The 20,183-nt window shown below is 36.9% G+C and overlaps 1 protein-coding gene across 2 annotated transcripts in view; it reads right to left on the reverse strand.

Annotated features, from left to right (window-relative positions):
- LOC136882085 (zinc finger protein 239) overlaps positions 1 to 13,651 on the reverse strand; it is a 65,152-nt gene extending 51,501 nt beyond the window's left edge. Inside the window, exon 1 of one of the 2 annotated variants that reach the window (XM_067154595.2) lies at positions 13,628 to 13,651. The gene's annotated coding sequence lies outside the window, so the exon portion shown is untranslated. The remainder of the gene's footprint in view (positions 1 to 13,627) is intronic. The other variant, XM_067154597.2, reaches the window with a different exon arrangement.
- Between the last annotated feature and the right edge of the window lie 6,532 nt (positions 13,652 to 20,183).

Below are 20,183 nucleotides of genomic sequence, written 5' to 3' on the forward strand. Positions count from 1 at the left end.
TAAACATGGCGGAACAACAATTTATTTGCTCTTGCAGTGATGTTATTTCGGATCACAGAATATTTCAGTTATTAACCACAGCGGAAAGTGATAATGGAGATAATCATTTTTAGGAATTGTTAAGTGATTTTGAAAGTGAGAGTGATAGAGAGAGTGCCAAAAATATTGTATGTGAGAGAAAAACAGCGCCTCCTAAACGAAAGAAGAAAAACACATTGAGCACAAAAGCTATTTTATCGCTAATTTCGTGGCGGATGGATTACTTTTCTTCACCAGAGTTTCAGGTAACTGTGACAGGCTCTGAGGACCAAGTAGTGTTTGATGACAACCCGAGAATAATTGATTTTTAAGAAACTTTTATGCCAGTGGAGTTGGTGCAGATAGTTGAACAAATCGACATCACAAACAACCAGCAGAAAACATTTAACTATCACTACATTCCAGGTTAGGAAAGCATTTTAAAATATCAACTTATATACTTCTAAGGAGTTACATGTATTAGTTGCCTAAAGATTTTACGAAATAATATTATTTTGGGCTCTTTACTTTGTATAAAGATAATGCACGCGTGGGCACATAAGTGCAATTTTGTCTTCTCTGAAAATAATATTGAACATAAGTGTAGGATTTTCCATTTGTATTTAGATTTATAAACAACCAACATTTATAAACATTTTCAGCTAATCCTCTCACTGATAAGTTAAAAATTGAGGCTCCTGCAATTTTTTTTACATGCGAATGAAAAACTCAGCACTGAGGTACCAAACAGTCATGTGGTAACTCAGCACTTAAAAGGTTAAAAGTAGGACTATTACGCAGAACCACATGACTGATAAAACAGGCATGAGGGAGTTTTTAAAATGTAAATATGATCTGTGCAAAAGAGTAAATAAAAATGTACACAGAATCTGAGGTGGTTTTAAAGCAACTGTTGAGGAATTTGAAAACTGGTTTGTACCTTCCAAGGTGGTGAGGAATGGTAAAGACCCACTATATTATAACACAGAGATAAAGAGCCTAAGAAGGAGGTGCAGGTTAGAAAGAAATAGAATTAGAAATGGCTGTGGAAGTAAGGAGAAAATGAGGGAACTTACTAGGAAATTCAATCTAGCAAAGAAGTCAGCTAAGGATAACATGATGGCAAGAATAATTAGCAGTCATACAAATTTTAGTGAACAATGGAAGGGTATGTATAGGTACTTTAAGGCGGAAACAGGTTCCAAGAAGGACATTCCAGGAATCATTAATGAACAAGGAGAGCGTGTATGCGAGGATCTTTAAAAGGCAGGAGTATTCAGTCAGCAGCATGTAAAGATTGTTGGTTACAGGGATAATGTCCAGTTAGAGGAGTTCACTAATACTCAGGAAGTATAAAAATTTACCTATGATAATGACATTTACAATAAGATGCAAAAGTTGAAAACTAAAAAAGGGGCTGGAATTGGTAAGATGGTTAGGGTGGAGTACCATATCTGAAGTACTTATTTGATTATTGTTTGCATGAAGGAGCTATACAAAATGAATGGAGAGTTGCTATAGTAGCCCCTGTGTGTAAAGGAAAGACTTAAAGCAGAAAATTACAGGCCACTTAGTTTCACATGCATTGCATGTAAGCTTTGGGAAAGCATTCTTTCTGATTATATTAGACATGTTTGCAAAATTAATAATTTGTTCGATAGAAGGCAGTTTGGGTTTAGGAAAGGTTATTCCACTGAAGCTCAACTTGTGGGATTCCAGCAAGATATAGCAGATATCTTAGATTCAGGAAGTCAAATGGATTGTATCGCAACTGACCTATCTAAGGCATTTGATAGGGTGGATCATGGAAGACTACTGACAAAAATGAGTGCATTAGGACTTGACAAAAGAATGACTGAATGGGTGGCTATATTTCTAGAAAAAAAATTCAGAGAATTAGAGTAAGCAAAGCTTTATCTGACCCTGTAATAATTAAGAGGGGAATTCCTCAAGGCAGTATTACTGGACCTATGTTTTCTTTTATATATCAATGATATGAGTAAAGAAGTGGAATCAGAGATAAGGCTGTTTGCAGATGATGTTATCTGTATAGAGTAATAAATAAGTTACAAGATTGTGAGCAACTACAAAATGACCTCAATAATGTTGTGAGATGGACAGTACATAATGGTATGATAAATGGGGTTAAAAGTCAGGTTGTGAGTTTCACAAGAAGGAAAAGTCCTCTCAGTTTTAATTACTATGTTTATGGGGTGAAGTTCCTTATGGGAATGATTGTAAGTACCTAGGTGCTGATATAGTGAAAGATCTTCATTGGGGTAATCACATAAATGGGATTGTAAATAAAGGGTACAGGTCTCTGCACATGGTTATGAGGGCACTTAGGGGTTATAGTAAGGATGTAAATGAAAGGGCATACAAGTCTATGGTACGACCCCAGCTACAGTATGGTTCCAGTGTATGGGACCGTCATCAAAATTACTTGATTCGAGAACTGGAAAAAATCTAAAGGAAAGCAGCTCGATTTGTTCTGGTCGAATTCCAACAAAAGAGTAGTGTTACAAAAATGTTGCAAAGTTTGGGCTGAAAAGATTTGGGAGAAAGGAGACGAGCTGCTCAACTAAGCAGTAGCTGTCAATGGAGAGATGGTGTGGAATGACATCGAGTAGTGTCTTTAAAAGTAGGAAAGATCACAATATGAAGATAAAGTTGGAATTCAAGAGGACAAACTGGGGCAAATATTCGGTAATAGGAAGGGGAGTTAGGGATTGGAATAACTTACCAAGAGCGATGTTCAATAAATTTCCAATTTCTTTGCAATCATTTACGAAAAGGCTAGGAAAACAACAGATAGGGAATCTGCCACCTGGGCGACTGCCCTAAATGCAGATCAGTAGTGACTGATTGACCTTATCACCTGTAATGACCTGTTCAATCTGGGACCTAATTTCAACAGCATTGTTGCAGCTGTGATCAAGTTCACTGCCGAGATACTTTAAGTATTGGACTTGCTGCAGTGATGTGCCAGCTACTGTCAAGTTAACAGATTGAGTGTTATGTTTGCTTATGACCATTACTTTGGTCTTTCTCGTGTTTAAACGCAGACTTGCTGCAGCACTCTGTTCAACCACACAGTTCAGTAATGTCTGCAGGTCTTCAGCACTTGTTCCTAACAGAACAGTATCATCTGCATACAGCATATTATTTATTGTCATCGCATTAACAACAATGCCCTCCTGTTTTCCTTCTAGTGCTTGAAGAGAAGTGGAGACAGAACACACTCTTGCCTCACTCCTTGCTTTATTTCAATAGTAGTTTGTGCTGTTAACTGATGCAGTCTGATTCCAATACAGGTTGGCAATAATTCAGATATCTCTACCATCCATGCCGATATCATGTAGGATATGCAGCAATGGTCAAAAGCTTTTTCTTAATCAATGAAACAAGCATATATATCCACAGACAGATCTATGCATCCCCAGCAATGCCTTTCTGGTGCCAAATCCATTAAGAAAACCAAACTGGGTGCTACCTATGTAGGATTCACATTGCTTTTCCAAAATCCTTAATTTGGTGCGCTCATATCTGACACAACTGCCAAACTTTTAAGATCAAGAATTTCATGTTTGGTCCGTACTGAACAGAGTTTACAACACAATGAATTATATCGTACAAGATTCACCTTTTCAGTACAAGATGTGTTGTTGGTAAAGATTACAACCTGATTTATTTATGGTACCGGTTTCAACATCCATGGTTTAAATACACAATTTGTACAAGTTTGACAACTTGTTATTCAAAAATAAAAAACTGAAGCTGAGGAGCCTCATAGAAAAACAAGTTCAAAGCCTTTGGCACTCTTGGAATTTTTATTTTTTTATAGATCTGAGTCTTTTGTGCGGCACTGGTAGCCACAACACATGCAGAGAACTGTGTCCTGAGTGCAATGCAAAAATAGGTTGAAAGATTAGTTGGTGTTCCTCTGTGAGCATTAAAAAAACACACTAACTCAATTGGTAATATATATAAACTCTCTTCATAAAATACAATGTTATGTCATGTTATATTGGAGCGAGTGGATCTTGTGGCCGGAGCTATGTATTGAAGATGTTAAAAGCAAAGTTCTCATTCCAATGCAGGGCCTGTAGTATGAAAAATGAAACAAGTTAAACTCGGATAGTGGAAATGGGGCAAGAAGGTAAATCTTTATAAAGAGACTCACCTCGGTTGGTTGGTTGCGTATGCTATGGAGTTGAAGAGGAACTGGCTTGGAAGTCATGTAGACTGACTAAGGAAGGAAGGGGAGATGGAAGGAGTGTGTTAGGGAGGAGAAGGGGGAGGGGCAATGGAAGGGGCAGGATCAGGAGGTTTTAGAGGTAGGAGGGGATATCGCGTTAAGGTGTTGCATCCTATCAAAGACAGAGCTGTTTTTTGGAATTCTGAACATATTAAACACTGCAATGAGAATATCAAACAGGATTTTTGGTTCCTCAGAGATCTCATTTAAATTAAAGTTTGGATTAAAAATTGGTCTAAGTGAATGTAGCAGTTTTCGGTAGTATCTAAAAGAGGGCCTTTGCTAAGCATGTCAAGGATTTCAATATCCATAAAATTTGTGCTCAGGATCATGTATATGTTGACCTACTGCAGAAAATCTATTATATCTAATTGCATTTGTATGTTCTGTATACCTGATTTTTATGCTCCAACCAGTTTGCCTGAGGAATGAGCTGCTGCATTCATTGCATCGAAATCTGTATACACCTCATTTTGAGAAAGGGTTAGATCTATGAGTAAGGTTGGAATTGTGTAGAACGTCCGTATTTCTATTGTTAGATCTAAAAGAGATGTTACCATTACGTCTCTTAAATATATTGGTTACGTTATATATGGTTTTATCAAAAGAGAAGGTCAAAAACAATTCTGATTTTGATTTATCTTTTATTAAATTTGATTTAGAGCAATGCTTAAATTTATTAATTATGCCTTCAATAAAAGTATTATTATAACCATTGAACTTGGCAATAGCACGGATGATATTCAATTCCTTGTTCAGATCTGATTCAGGCATGGGGACTTCAAACTGTTGTAAGTGGTGCATTTTGAAGTCTGAGGATGCATTGAGTCTTGCTTTATTGTCGTTGCTCTGTTGGTGGGTTTTCTAAAAATTCTATATAAAAGAGAAGAGGAGAGTCTGGTAATTGTTAAATCTAAAAAATTAATGGAGCTATTAATTTCTGATTCCAATGTAAAACTGATAATAGGATCAATGTTATTGAGGTTTATTAGCATCATCGGTGCTTCGGTAGAGCGTTCATCTAAAATATTAAATGTGCCATTCACATATCTGGCCCACATCTGAATATTGCTGAATCTCACATCATTATCAACTGCAGTGTGTTCTAAGAAATCCAGATATATTTCGGCCACAATGCCAGAGGCCACACAAAGGATTCAAATCTATAAAAAAAATTTCCAAGAGTGTCAAAGGCTTTGAACTTGTTTTTCTATGAGGCTCCTCAGCTTCAGTGTTTTATTTTTTACTAACAAGTTGTTAAACTTGTACAAATTGTGCGTTTAAACCTGGATATTTAGCATCAATATGCTTTGTATTTTAACTTGTTATAGACAGTTTTAATTATGAGGGTCAATTTTGTGTGTTTTAACTTTACTATGTATCTTTGTATAATGACCTTACTTAACTGAAGATGACATCCATGGATGTTGAAACAGGTACCAAAAATAGTGAGGTTGTAACTTATCCAACAACACATCTTGTATTGAAACGGTGGATCTTTACGACCTAATTCAATGTTTTGTAAACTTTTAAGACTTGGGTTTTCATTATGTCTGAAATAATATTTCCATACATAGTGCACACCATCTTCATGTATCCAGTAAAAATGTATCCCAATGTCTGTTTCCACCTACTTGATAATCCACCCAACATACACACTAAAGCATGTGTTGTGAGCTTGCCACTGTGACCAGGTAAGGTGACTTCCCAATCATGCATTGCGTGAATTGTCATATTCATTCTCTGACGTAATGGACAGAGTTGCGCCGAAGATAGTAATGCATTATGATGTTGTCCTGATCACTCCATGTTGGACCTCTAACTTATCTGTCATGTCCGGGCAAGAAAGGTTTCACTAAGTTTCACAATATTTAAAATTCTTCCACCGTTTTGATACCTTTTTTGCCTTTTGGCAAATTTTTATTTGTCAACAGTACATGTTTCGTTCCTTATTTAGGAACATTCTCAGCTGTTATTGTAGCTTAGGTGAATTGCTAAGATTTTAAACATGTTAATTTGCAGGCACATTGATTCACTTAAAAACTACTAAAAATACCAATTAAATTAAATGATATTAAAAACAATGTAGGGGTTAATGTGTTAATGATATGAGAACGGATGATTACATAGTTGTTCAGCTTAAAAACTATGTCTATTCATTTGAATAGTTGTTAAAAATTTCATTTTGTTATATTAAAATGTCTGTTTGCTGTTAAAAGTTTTAAAAAATGTTTGACTTCGTAACACTGTTCAAATTATTGAATGTTTTATCTTCTGTTCCTTCCAGGTAAGTTGTTATATATTATGAGTTTGCTTATGGTGCCTTTGATTGAGTCTAATGTGGAACTTTGAAGCTGATTGCTGATCAATTTTTGTGAAGGGAGCTTCGTTTCACTTTCTGAAATGAAATAAAATAAGGAAATGGGAATTTGTTTAAAAAACATGTGTCTTTTAACCGCAAACAGACATTTTAATGTAACAAAATGAAATTTTTAACAACTATTCAAATGAATAGACATAGTTTTTAAGCTGACCAACTATGTAATCATTCGTTCTCATATCATTAACACACTAACCCCTACATTGTTTTTAATATCATTTAATTTAATTGGTATTTTTAGTAGTTTATAAGTGAATCAATGTGTCTGCAAATTAACGTGTTTAAAATCTTAGCATTTCACCTAACCTACAATAACAGCTGAGGATGTTCCTAAATAAGGAACAAAACATGTACTGTTGACAAATAAAAAATTTGCCAAAAGGCAAAAAATGTATCAAAACGGTGGAAGAATTTTAAATATTGTAAAACTTAGTGATTAAATTTTGATACGGAAAATGAAGTTGATTACTTGCAATTCTAAGGCCAACCAGGCAAATAAACAAGGCAACATCTATTTCAATCTAAAGGTGAAGGTAGCTAAGTTAACTAAGGACATAGATTTCTTAAAGAAATGTCGTAAAGACAACCTAGTTCCTAAATTTCTAAGTAAAACCCAAAAGAAACACGTACCCTCCAGACACCACTTTGAAACACAAAAGAGAGTCAATCAAATATGGCAAAAAATGAAATAAAATACCTTTATAGAAAGAAAGCATTTCTCCATGGTAAAATGTATTCTGCACATCTCCAAAGTCCAACACTACTGTTACCCTTAGAGTGGGATTCGTTTCAAAGACAAATCCATGAAAAAATGGATATCATTTTAAGTAAAAAACAGGAAACCCTTAATAACAAATTAACATCATTAAAAAATGCCAAGATAAAAAATGAAAATGGCAAAGCTTACTCTTCAAATTCAGAAAATTAATTGGAAGAATACCCTTTGCCCGTTAAGAATATTTCTAAGGTTAATCTCACTGAGGAGGAAATGAAAACCCTAAGTCAAGGCCGTAATTTCAATTGGATAGGTAGAAACAAAGAAAAAGAGCTAATAACTACCATTGCAGAAGTAGAAAAAGCTATACAAAAACTCCCTAACGAAGTTCAGAGTGACGTCAGACACGAGGTTAAAAAGAAAATTCCGAACCTAGTAAAAGGCTTAATAGTTTCCCATAACAGAAATAAACCTACTTCAAGTTTATCACATAAAATAAAACAAGAGGAAATAGTAATTACCAAAGCGGACAAGGGAGGGACAATAGTAGTTTTAGATAAGAAGGAATACATCAAAAAAACAGAAACTTTCTTCAATAATAGCACTTTTTCGGAAATAGATAGAGACCCTACAACTAAAACTCAGAAAGAGTTAAAAACACTATTAAGAAAAGCAACCTTTATTTTAAGTGAGCAAGATGTCCAAAAACTGATAAACATGAATCCTGGCCTTCCACCAGCAAGAGCCTTATCAAAGTTACATAAAGAAGGAATTCCCATAAGACCAATAATAAACTTCAGCAACAGCCCTACTTATAAAACATCACAATACATACATACATTCCTAACCAAGCATTACGTTTTTCACAACAAGACACCAATAAAAAATTCAGTAGACTTTTGCAAAGTACTCAAAAACTTTAAATTAACACCACGCCAAGTAACATGTTCCTTTGATATCAAGGACATGTATACAAATATTCCTGTGGACAAAACAATAAAAATTATCAGGAAGAATCTTATAGAACATAAACAACTCGACATACCAGAAGTAGAAGATTTCATTAATATACTTAAATTTGTTACTAAACACAATTACTTCACTTTCAATAAAAAAATATATAGACAAGAAGACCTCCCAATGGGTGCTCCTGCTTCGGGCATTTTAGCCAATATTTATCTTGATTACCTCGAACATACCAAAATAATAGGACAAATAGAAGGTCTCAATTTATGGATACGCTTTGTGGACGACACTTTTGCCGTAATAGATCGAAGAGAGAATAACAGTGACGATATCCTCAATGAATTAAATACACTTGATTCCAGAATAAAGTTTACATTAGAGAAAGAAAAAGAAAGCTCCATTAACTTTTTAGGCATAAATGTAACACGGAAAAAGGAAGAGTTTGTCTTCAAGATACACAGAAAACCCACTTTTACTCCCATTACAATAAAGAACTACTCACTGCACCCAGAATCGCAAAAAAGGTCAGCTTATTACAGTTACATATATAGAGCATTTAATATACCCCTTACACACACGGAAAGAGGAAAAGAACTGTTCTTTATTCGCAAACAAGCCCAATACAACGGTTTTGAACCAAAAATAATAAACAAAATAATCGGTAAATTCAAACAGAAATTACAAACTAACCTAAAACCCGAAACAAAAAAGAAAGACAAATACGCCAAGTTCACGTTCAATAACCCTAACTTATACACAATAACCAATTTGTTTAGGAAATATAATTATAAGATCGCATATTCAACCAGCAATAACACAAAGCATAAATTATTTAATTACAATAGTGTTAATTCCCTAGGAAAAAACTAACATTCTGAATCAGGAGTTTATAAATTGAAGTGTCACCAATGTAAAAAAAGTTATGTCGGACAAACAGGGCGCAGTTTTACTGTAAGATACCAGGAGCATGTCAACGCTGAAAGACATAAAAAAATTTCCGCGATGGGTCAACACATGAGTTCAACCGGACATCTATTTACAACCATAGAACAGGATTTAACTATATTGCATAAAATAAACAAAGGAGCTCTCCTTAACATATTAGAAAATCTATACATTTATTTAGAACAAGAAAGCAATCAGGACAATAACCTAAATGAAACTATTGACATTAGAAATCCTATATTTGAAGGAACACTATCAAGTCTTGAAATTTTAGGCAAAAGACGCAATACAAATAGTAAAAGGATAAATAAGAACGAACCTCCACCATTTTGTACATCCCCTCTCCCTAGCCCTTCTAAAGTTGATGCCATGACAGTAACAGACATGCCCCCTCCCCTCTCCGCAACCTTGCCTACCCGTAAGGAGGAGCATACAACGGAACGCACACACCATTACTATACAAGACGCAAAGCAGCAACAAACATCCCTCCAGGGTCACAGTAAAATTGGAGTCTAACATAGCAAGGTAAATAACTTTTTTATACATTTAGTTATTATGTAAAGACACATGTTTTTTAAACAAATTCCCATTTCCTTATTTTATTTCATTTCAGAAAATGAAACGAAGCTCCCTTCACAAAAATTGATCAGCAATCAGCTTCAAAGTTCCACATTAGACTCAATCAAAGGCACCATAAGCAAACTCATAATATATAACAACTTACCTGGAAGGAACAGAAGGTAAAACATTCAATAATTTGAACAGTGTTATGAAGTCAAACATTTTTTAAAACTTTTAACCGCAGACATTTTAATGTAACAAAATGAAATTTTTAACAACTATTCAAATGAATTGACATAGTTTTTAAGCTGACCAACTATGTAATCATCCGTTCTCATATCATTAACACACTAACCCCTACATTGTTCTTAATATCATTTAATTTAATTGGTATTTTTAGTAGTTTTTAAGTGAATCAATGTACCTGCACATTAACGTGTTTAAAATCTTAGCAATTCACCTAAGCTACAATAACAGCTGAGGATGTTCCTAAATAAGGAACGAAACATGTACTGTTGACAAATAAAAAATTTGCCAAAAGGCAAAAAAAGTATCAAAACGGTGGAAGAATTTTAAATATTGTAAAACTTAGTGATTAAATTTTGATATGGAAAATGAAGTTGATTACTTGCAAGAAAGGTTTATCGTGATGTCAAGAGATGTAATTTTATTTTTCTATCATCTGTTATGCAGATGAAGACATGGACAAAATGTAGAACTAACCAACAGCAAACAATGCAATTTCAACTTCTATATTCTCAGAAATACGTAAGTCGAGCCATAAGTCATGGCAACTATTGTTTTTCTCACGAACAAGAGACAACACGGAAAATCTAAGATATGCATTTGGAAACATACGGTATGTAGCCTACTTGCGTATGATGCCACCAGATGGTGTATGTAAACAACAGTGTGGGTCTAAGCATGTTCTCAAGTTCAGTGTGTGAGTGAGAGCGTCATAAAATGGAAGTCAACAAGCAGGAGCAACAATCGTATATTAAAATAGCAGTTCTCCCCCGCAGAAATGCACGCCAATGCCATGCAGAGCTGCAGGAAGCATTAGGTGGACAACGGTTTGCTAACAAAGAGGGCATCATAACAGCATTTTGGAGAGAGGTGTCACGTTAGCGATACACATGCAGCGAATGGTTTTCAGCGCCTGCCCCACCGCTGGCAACGCACAGTGGAAACCTTGGGTGATTATTTCGAAAGTCTGTAACCAGTGGAGACCTGTCCTTTGTACGTAGTCTTGTGTATTTGCTGTCTATACCATAATAAAACAATGTTTACTACTGGCATGTGTTCTGTCACTTTCCTACGAGAATCTCCTGAAGTCAGAATTTGTCTTCAGGCACATGCCCTATATTTCCAAATGCATATCTTACATTTTCCGTGCTGTCTCCTGTACGTGAGAAAAAAAATAGTCGCCATGACTTATGACTCGACCCACATATAATTCATCATCAGTTAACCAACTCAAACAAAAACTGGCACATATTAGTCAGCAATGGATGTCTCACCACCCACAAGTTTTTGACAAACAGAGTAGCTAAAATTGGTAGAGCTTTATGTTTTTCTTCATGTTTTCGATTTGTTTTGATGAAACTCAAAGGACATGTACACTTGCATTCGCAAGACCTAGTCAACGAAAGTGGAACCGAGGATAAATAGTGTTTTGGATAAATCAGATGAACTCATAAGAGATCCCAGGGAATCAAAGGATAGGTGGAAGAAATATTTTGAAAATCTTCTAAACAAAAAAGGGTATTTTCCTTGCGATGTCCTGAACAATTGAGATCATGGGGAGGAGGACAATGCTGTTAGAGAAATTACGCTTGTGGAAGGAGAAAGGATGTAAATAAACTCCATTGTCATAAAGGAGCAGGAATAGATGAACTTAGTTTTGTAATGTTTAAATATAGTATGAAGGCAGGGATGAAATAGGTTCATAGAGTAATAAGGTTAGCATGCAGTATTAGTAAGGTACCTTCAGACTGGACAAAGGCAGTAACTGCAGCTATCTATAAGGAAGAGAACAGGAAGGATTGCAAAAACGGCCACGGCATCTCATTGATCAGTATACCAGGCAAGATGTTCACGGGCATCCTGAAAGGGAGGGTGCGATGAGTGGTTGGATGAAAACTGGTGTGATTTCAGATCATAGTGCGGCTGTCACAATCAGATTTTCAGTATGCACCAGGCAACTGAAGAATGCTACAAGAGGAATAGACAGTAATTTTTAGCTGTCATAGATCTAGAGGAGGCATATGACAGAGTAATGAAGGAAAAGATGTTTGCCATATAGGAGGACCATGGGATTAAAGGTAGATTATTAAAATCAATGAAAGGCATTTATTTTGGCAATTGGGCTGCAGTAACAACTGGATTCATGGTGTCTCGTTCATAAGTTGGAAGTAACAGACATGAAAGTAGCGAGAATGGTTCAAGGTAAATACAGAGGATAGACAAGACTGTAACTTTTCTCATTTGTTGTTCAATAGTGTACATGGACCATCTGCTGAAAGGTATGAAGTGGCAGGGAGAGATTCTGTTAGGTGAAAATATAGTAAGCAGTCTGGCCTATGGTAATGACAGATTGTGCCAAAAGCCTGCAGTGTAATATCTTGGAACTTGAAAATAGGTGCAATGAGTATGGTATGAAAATTAGCCTTTCCAATACTAAATTGATGTCAGTAGCGAAACATTTCAAGAGAACTGAATGTCAAACTGGGAATACAAAGCTGGACCAGGTAGATAATTTCAAGCATTTACAATGTGTGCTCTCCCAGGATGGTAATACAGTAAGTGAGATTGAATCAAGGTGTAGTAAAGCTAATGCAGTGAGCTCGCAGTTGCGATCAGCAGTATTCTGTAAGAAGGAAGTTGCTCCCATACGAAACTGTCTTTACATCAGTCTGATTCCAGACCAAGTTTGCTCTACAATAGTGAAAGCCGCGTGGACTCAGGATATTTTATTCATAAGTCAGAAGTAACAGATATCAAAGTAGCGAGAATGATTGCTGGTACAAACAGGTGGGGGCAATGCCAGGATGGTACTCGGAAAAGCTAAAATAGGAATAAATTTGATGGATGAAATTGTACGCATAAACCGGCTTCGGTGGTGGGGTCGTATGAGGCGAATGGAGGAGGACAGGTTAGGCCTACCTAGAATAATACTGGACTCTGTTATGGGGGGGTAAGAGAAGTAGAGGGAAACTAAGATGATGATGGTTAGAGTCAGCTTCTAGTGATTTAAAGATTTAAAAAAAAAAAGTATAGAAATAAACGAGGCCACAGAACTAGTTACAAATAGAAGATTGTGGTGGTGATTAGTAAATTTGCAGAAGCTTGTTGACTGATCGCTGAAAGGCACAACAGTCTATAATGAAGATGTAATTGTGAACTTAATATGCACTGCCCCTCACTGTAAGCTCCTTGAGACTCTAATTTAAATTTAAAATGTAAAATGAATAATCACCACCAAGTTCGTTCTAGTTACGAACGTCTCTATTGAGTTCAAAATTTTTCCTACATTTCGACTTCCTTTATTTTTTCCAGGGTTCATTTTCTCTTCAAATGTGGGAAATTTCCCCGAATACCTGAGGAATCATTCGTCTGATCACAGATAGCCTACTTGACACTTTCTGACGAACAGCTGTAAAGGCCTTGTTTACGTTTAGCTAACCGTCACTTGTCTGAATTAATTCAGCAACTTGTACAAAGTTAGCTGTAATTCGGAATAAAGAAAAGATCATTTCTATAATCAGCTATTCACACACTTACCCGTATAAATCTCCAATACCAGGCTCAGCGCCCCTATGTACACATCTCCAACAGACACTCCGTATTCGGTCGCCGAAGAAACACGTCGCCCAAACAGAAAGCAAACTCGTTCCTCTTCCGTTTCATTGGAGATGACTGTCAAATAATGTCCCTCCTTGTTATGTTGTATGGTGATAAATATGGAAGTTTTTTCTCGGCAAATGTACTGTAGGTTCTTGTTGCAATGCTATTGCTGTGGCACAACTAGTTAATGAAGGAACTGCAAGCACTTCTTTTTTGTACTCGATGTAGATCGGAACTCGCCAACATTGTCACTGGTGAAGTGTAGTGACCTCAGTAGTTTGAGTGTGTCCGTTTGTATTAGAATATAATATAATGTAGTGATTATTACAGTGTAGTAGTCCAAGCTCTTGTCACAAATGTCTATAGATAGTGGAGGTGGGATATAAGGTAAATCAACAAATAGTCGTCACAGAATAAATAGAGTCCATAGAAGACAACTTTTTTTTTTTTTTTGCTAGTTGCTTTACGTCGCACCGACACAGATAGGTCTTATGGCGACGATGGGGCAGGGAAGGGCTAGGAGTGGGAAGGAAGCGGCCGTGGCCTTAATTAAGGTACAGCCCCAGCATTTGCCTGGTGTGAAAATGGGAAACCACGGAAAACCATTTTCAGGGCTGCCGACAGTGGGGTTCGAACCTACTATCTCCCGAATACTGGATACTGGCCGCACTTAAGCGACTGCAGCTATCGAGCTCAGTAGACAACATCTTATTACGAGATATACGAGGCCGCTACATGTCAGGTTTCCGTTCTGTTCTTGACGGACTTTAACATTGTGATATGCGGAGTAATTGTGATGCTGTGTTGATTTTGTTTAATTTATTGTGAATATTGTTTCGGTCGGTGAGTGTCTGTGAGGTAGAGAAGAAAGTGCACTGTTATGTACTTCTCTGTATTTCGGATGACACTAAAAATAGCATGAAAATTGACGTTCCATAGTTTCCCTTCCGAAGTGCGGTTTAAGGGAGAAACGGAGGCAAACTATTTCTAGGCATGGTGATATAGCAGGATCTCTTTAGGTACCTAGCAATTCTTCTCATAAAACAGATCTCAGTGTAAGCACATCAATCAAACTTCCTTCTGTTTTCATTATGTATCCTGTTCACAAACAGGAAAATGTCAAACACAGGAAGCGTCCAGCTCCCAAAAATGATGTATTGCCATAAAAATTTAGTAAAAGTTCCAATTCAGCTAACGATGAAAATACCATATCTTCATACGTCAGCCACAAACAAAAAAGGAGTACAAGTCTCGTTTCTGTATCAAGGAAAGTCTACGAGTATCCCTGTTAAATCTAAAAAATATACACATGAGAAAATTAAATACCAGATTACAGAAAACAGTCTGTAAATTGAGAAGTTTTACGGTATCTGAACTTGACCAAAAAGCAAACCAAATTGGAAAGCATGCTAAAGTTGGTCACTTAGGAGCTTTATTCCTGTTAGAACAAATTTAATTTTCTTCTTTCTTCATTCGTTTACCCTCCAGAGTCGGTTTTTCCCTCGGACTCAGTGAGGAATCCCACATCTACCACCCCAAGGGTGTCTTGGAGCACCGGACTTTGGGTGGGGGGATACAGCTGGTGAGTATGACCAGTACCTCACCCAGGCAGCCTCACCTGATATGCTGAACAGGGCCCTTATGGAGGAATGGGAAGATTGGGAAGGAAGCGGCCGTGGCCTTAGGTTAGGTACTATCCCGGCATTTGCCTGGAGGAGAAGTGGGAAACCACGGAAAACCACTTCGAGGATGGCTGAGGTGGGAATCAAACCCACCTCTACTCAGTTGACCTCTCGAGGCTGAGTGGACCGTGTTCCAGCCCTTGTACCACTTTTCAAATTTCGTGTCAGGGCCGGAAATCGAACCCGGACCTCCGGGGGTGACAGCTAATCACACTAACCACTACACCACAGAGGCGAACACAAATTTAATTTTACAGGAAGAAAAAAGAGAAATACGGTGAAACGACACTAAATATTTGCGTCCTCTGGCATAGGAAAGCACTTACCAGTTACAGATTTCTGTGACCCTTGCACTGCCTAACTCTACCGTATCAGAAGACGCTAAAAGATGACATAGGATTTTCTAATGGCGAAACGGGCATAACATCACTCACCAAACAGCGGCTTCAATACGAATGTCAAAATATCAGATGTGCGGAGGAAAAAATTGGATCGCTGATAATTGGTGAAAGGGCGATTAAACCCAAAGTTATTTATGACCGCAATCTTGATCCGCTTATGGGATACTCTTGAGGCACAATTAAAGGAATCGGTAAGAAGTGACAAACTCGCTGTCAGATATCTCTGCTACTTTCGTGAATTACTTATTTCGTTTAAGCATATTGTAAGAAATATGTTGTAGAAAATAAGTCAAACAATTGCTCTTGGTCTATCTTTGATCTCATATCTGTTTGCTGCCTTCTGAAATCACTAGTTTTAATATATTTTTTTTAGTTCTTCATATACGAACATGTTGCAATGAGCAGGCGAGACAGATCAGTAAAGAGAACTCTAGCGACACTTGTCGGAAGTATCTCGAAGAAGAGTCTAGTGTGCTGGATTTCCTGGCCTTGTGTATCTCATAGGCAATGCTTATTATCAGGTAAATCAGATTTGACAGCATGACAATAGTAACAAGGAGGAGCAGGCGAAATCGTTCAAAGTAAATAAATATGGTACTCTAATATTAGGGCCATACATATTATCTGCAGAAACAATTGAACCCAACCAAAATATTTGCAGTTTACACTTACTCGCATTAATATTTGGCCAAGGTGACTCATTTATTAATACCAACTGTATTATATGCTAAAAAGAAGTATAAGAATGTTCAATAGCTAGATGTGTTAGAATGTTCAGCATGTATGTATTAGAAACGAATGTGTGGTCTTCTATTTTTTTTCAAAATTAATACCATGTACGCTAAGTTGAAAGAGTTACTGGAGTGAGCCACTTTTATATTCAGCCACCCCATGTGTTGATCACTGCGATGGCTGTTTATTCTAGCTTAGTTCTCCGTAATCACTGTATGGAAGTGCTGCTGTGGAATGTCAGTAAAATGGGTCGGAAAGGAAAGAATACCATGTATGAACAACGTCAACTTATTGTACTACATCATGCTAAAGGGATGTCTCGGAGACAAATAAGGAAGCTTTTGAACATTCTAAGGAACACAATAGGAGACATAATAATATTTGATAAAGAAGACAGGCTCAAATCTGTTCCTAGCCTAAGAAACTCACTGAGCGGGAAGAACAGATATTGATTAGAAAGATTAAGAAACAAACCGGTCTTATTGCTCCTAAATTACCAGCGGAAATGTTCCAGGGGTGCGATAAGTAAGTCCATCCTGAAACAGTACGCCGAGTCATGAGGAAACAAGGATACAATGGTAGAGCTGCGAGGAAGAAGCCCTTCATTAGTGAAGCAAACTGAAGGAAGAGATTGCAGTCTGCAAAAGACTGTGTCAAGGAAGATGATTCTTGGTGTAATGATGTCATTTTTACAGACAAAAGCAAATTCAATATTTTTGACTCGGATGGCAAGGTATTTGTATGGTGGAAGCCAAATGCAGACCTGGAAAACAGAAACATATGTCCCATTGTCAAACATGATGGGGGAAGCATCATGATCTGGGGGCTGTATGTCTTCATTTGGAGTCTGTGAAATGACTAGAATTGATGGCACTATGAAGAAAGAAGGCTCTCTCCTCATCTTGAAGGAAAATCTCCATAAGAGTGCTGATAAACTGGACATCAGAGGTAGTTTTAAATTTTATCAGGACAATGATCCTAAGTACAAAGCTTTTATTGTGAAAAGTTGGCTCTTGTACAAGTGTCTCAAAGTGATTGAAACACCGCCACAAAGCCCAGATCTCAACCCAGTTGAAAATGTATGGGCAGAACTCAAACACAGGGTTCGCAGAACTGCTGTTTGATCTAAGAATGTACTTCAAAGAAGAATTGAAGAGGAATTGTAAAGCATCCAGGTTGGCGATACCGAAAGACTGTTTTCCCACATGCAACATCATTTACAAGAGGTTATTTTCAGAAATGGAGGTGCTACGAAGTACCAATAGTTGACTGTAATGTGTTATTCAGAGGTGATATATGGGTAGCCGAATATTAAAGTTACTGTCATATTTAGTACTTCTCATAAAGTCATAAAGTGAAATTCTATTTGTCTTGAAAACGTTATATTCATCCATTAGTATAAATTATTATTTTTTGTTTATTATATTAATAGTAAATTAATGTACAGTATCAAAATATAATATGTGGCCAAATATTAATGCGAGTAAGTGTATAGCCTATCCCAGGGCTCTTGGCCGACTCTTTTATTTAATCCTGGAACTGTACACCAGGGCACTGTGTATCCCACAAAAGATACACATATTTTACACTTTCAGATTTACACTTTATTTTAAAATTCATGAAATCAGTGAAATGGATTATTTTCAATATGCAAATATATATTTCCAAATTAGAACAGCACTGTAAAATCTGGTAATGAAGTAAAATAAACGGGTCACATTTTAAAACAGAAAATCTAACCTTTTTATTTTTGGCACTTTGCAAAATTTGGGCACAATTCTAGCATATGTTTTTTGTATATGAATGTCTTTCATTCGCTGCAAATAATAGTGATTTTAGGTTCTTTGGACAGTTGTTTTATAACCACACCTGAAATTGACTGGTGTTGGTTTACTAGTTATCATAAATACCATTTTTTATGCAATAGAAGGGTGGATTCCTCTGCGTATTGATGGGATTTCCAGTCCTCGTCATACCCAGGATCTTGTTCATTCTTCTGCCAAGTGATAATATGTTCATCTGAAGCACGGAGGGAAAAATATATATGTTCTATCACATCATCATCTTCAACAATATTTTTATCGTCTAGAGCATTGACGAAATCAAGTAGGCTGTATCAGGCTCAGACCTACATGATTTTGGTACTGTAACACTTATTAACCACTTTCAAGGCAGTCAATTTCAAACACTCTTAACACAAAGTACAAAGGTACATGTTAAGGAAGTAGGAAAAACCAAACTGGCTACAAAGAAATAACGTATCATTAACCGTACCCCAGCAGAAAACACTCATTAGAATTAGTGCATGAGCTGAGAGAATACAAAGACCAAAGGAAAGTCACGGAGGAAGGAGAATATAGGGGTTTCAAACACCAAATTACTATGAATTAAAAGTTACCAGGGACACTCAATGCCCTGATGTACAGTCCCAGGGTTAAAAACAAATGAAGCAAATATCAAAAATATGCATAGAAAAGTAAAAATAGGATAGGGTAAAAATTATTATCACAAGGAGCTAGGCAGCAAATAATATTTTGTCCAGCCCAATACTGAAAGAAAAACAAATTGAAAGCATTTATCCCATTCTCAAGCATCAGTTGGGTAGGCTTAATTGGACGAGTGGATGCTTCCCTTTTCTAAGCTGAGTTCATGTACGATATCGAATCCTCATATCTGGTATCACCTCAAAGGTTAAATAAATGAACATCAGCAAATGTAAATAATGAATTTATCCCTAAAGGAACAATAAAACTAATATTTGAATGCAAGTAATGCAAGGAGACGACCTGGGGGAGTCTCTACGAACATCTTGAGACTCTGGCTAGAAACGGGGGTGTGATGCAATTATATGTACTCACCAAGAGAGAAATCCTACCTACGCGTGGTGCCCCTGTTAAGCTGAGCAACCCAGTGGAAGGTTGGGTTTTCAACCCTAGCGGGAAACTGGGTCAGTGAGCCAGCAGGAGTGGAGGACAGTGGAAGGCAACGGGAAACCACCACTGTAATTTTCCCAAGAAAACTCCATGGCTTTACTCAATTCAAAATATTCTGGAGTTTGAAGTTCCCCGGTCGGATCTCCGGGGGGATCTACGTTGAGAGAAGCCTCAAGAAATGTGCGATGCTGGAAGGAACAGTACTGTTTAGGAACTTGGAATGTAGGATTCATGTATCAAGGAAAGCTGGATATAGTCAAATGAGAAATGAAGAGACTGGGCATCGATATACTGGGAATAAGCGAAGTGGGATGGATTGTATTGGTGAATTTGCTACAGATGAATACATATGATAATGTTGATTATACATCCTTACAACAGTCCTTAAATATGCTTAGCCTGTCACAACGCCATGAATTATTGATACACTCTTCATTTTTAAATTGCTTCATTCCTTGGTGAATTGTCCACAACTCCTTGCAAAAATTAACGTTGTGCCATTTCACCGTTATATAGTTGCAGTATTAGGAACAAAAATGGCGTTCCAGCTATTAATGGATCAATATAAAAGCAAATAACAGCGGTACGAGCCGAAAAGATAATAATTTCAACCGGCAATCACGGAAAGAACCACTCTTAGAAGGCGGTGCGAAAGAATGACGAGAGCGGATTATTTAAAACCGATTATTGAAAAAAAACTTCCATTAGAACAAAATCTCAATCCAGCATTGCATCGAAGAAAGGA

This window comes from Anabrus simplex, chromosome 10, assembly GCF_040414725.1.
Source record: "Anabrus simplex isolate iqAnaSimp1 chromosome 10, ASM4041472v1, whole genome shotgun sequence".
Taxonomy (NCBI): domain Eukaryota; kingdom Metazoa; phylum Arthropoda; class Insecta; order Orthoptera; family Tettigoniidae; genus Anabrus; species Anabrus simplex.